This window comes from Telopea speciosissima, chromosome 8 (assembly GCF_018873765.1).
Source record: "Telopea speciosissima isolate NSW1024214 ecotype Mountain lineage chromosome 8, Tspe_v1, whole genome shotgun sequence".
NCBI lineage: Eukaryota > Viridiplantae > Streptophyta > Magnoliopsida > Proteales > Proteaceae > Telopea > Telopea speciosissima.
The window spans coordinates 26,327,380-26,328,984 of NC_057923.1; the positions used below are offsets into that span (position 1 = coordinate 26,327,380).

At 41.4% G+C, this 1,605-nt stretch overlaps 1 non-coding gene across 1 annotated transcript; it reads left to right on the forward strand.

Moving 5' to 3' along the window:
* The first annotated feature begins 1,164 nt into the window (after positions 1-1,164).
* On the forward strand, positions 1,165-1,271 carry LOC122638483. Its single transcript, XR_006329475.1, has one exon. It is a non-coding gene; the product is annotated as a small nucleolar RNA R71 (small nucleolar RNA).
* The last annotated feature ends 334 nt before the right edge of the window (positions 1,272-1,605 follow it).

Sequence of the window (1,605 nt, forward strand, 5' to 3'; positions counted from 1 at the left end):
ATCAAAGAGTAGTGACACTTTTACCCTTTGAGTGATGGTGCTCAATGATATGAATGAGAGTGATGCACCTTGAGTCTCCTAGATGACTCTCCTTGATGGCATGAGTTGGAGAGAGTGGAGAGTTAAGAGCTTGGTAATATCTCTTTGAAGAGCTTGAATTGAATAACTTAGCTCAATGACAAATTCTCACTTTTGTACTTTCTCAAATGTACAATGCACTTTTTCTATCAAAAGATGTGTTTTGTTCCTTGTTTGGATGTGTTTTATAAAGCCAAAAGTTGGAGTTTGTTTGTTCTCCAACGGATATAAAACTGTCATATTTTTAGTCTGTCGGTCGACCTATAAAAGTTGTCGGTCGACCATCAAAAAACTAGCCGTTGAAAACTAGCCGTTGAGCCCAAGTTTGGGGCTGTAGGTCGATTGTCGGTCGACCTATGGATCGACCTACAAGTGTCGGTCGACGATAGATCTGTCGGTTGCAACCGACAGGCTACTGGAAACAGCCTCGTATTTTTTATATTCAGAGGTCGACCGACGAGTCGTAGGTCGCCAACCGACGATAGTTATCCTAGTTTTTGATTGTCGTCAGGGGATTTTTGGTCCAGCTTGCTTGGGGACTTCATAGGTTTTTGTCTAACACTTTAATGGCCATGTTCCTTGAGCCTAGGGCATGGGAATGAGTTCCTCCTAGGGTCTCTTACATGTGAATGCAATGTGTTTGTGATGTGATATGTACATGTAATGAAATGTGTTCTAATGCACTTGAATCTTCTTGGAGAGTCTTTGTCTTGGCTTCCTTTAGAAGATGTTCCTCAATCTTCAAATTTCTTCTTTTCCTTAACTCTTCTGTTGTGAGCTCCGTTGATCAAGTCTTTCCTGGATGCTTGATGTTCCCAACGTCTGACTATGAAGTTTGCTTAAAGATTGGATTATTAGTATTAATCTTAATGTTTGTTATCATCAAAATTAGTTTATGGAGGAATGTGTTTTCCAACACGAGAGGCCGAAGCATGATGTTGGGAATTCTCACTAAGGGTTTCAAAAGGATCCCATGCTTCCATCTCATTCTTATGCATAAATGTTCCACCACAAGAGGAGTCTACCATCTGCCTATATCGGTCACGGAGGCCATCATAAAAGTACTGGACTAATTGCCATTTCGGGACAGCGTGGTGAGGGCACTTCCTAAGTAATTTCTTGAGTCTCTCCCACGCTTCATGAAATTGTTCGCCCTCTAATTAGGAGAAACTAGTAATGGCTCTTCTAAGGCTATTAGTCCGGCCAATGGGGAATTTTTTTTTTAAAAGTTCCTGCTGCATCCCCTCCCATGTAGAAATCCTAACCGAATCTAGGGAATGAAGCCAGTGTTTGGCTTTATCCTTTAAGGAAAATGGGAATAGGAGTAACTTTAGGGCATCTTCAGAAAGGTTTTGGATTTTGACTGTTGAGCACACCTCTAAGAACTCATCAAGATGCTTGTAAGGCTCCTCATTAGTAAGTCCATAATAGGATGGTAACATCTGTATGATGCTGGACTTGATCTCATATTGAGCAGCCTGAATGGCAGGCAATTGAATACAAGATGCAGGGGTATAGGCAGTTGGA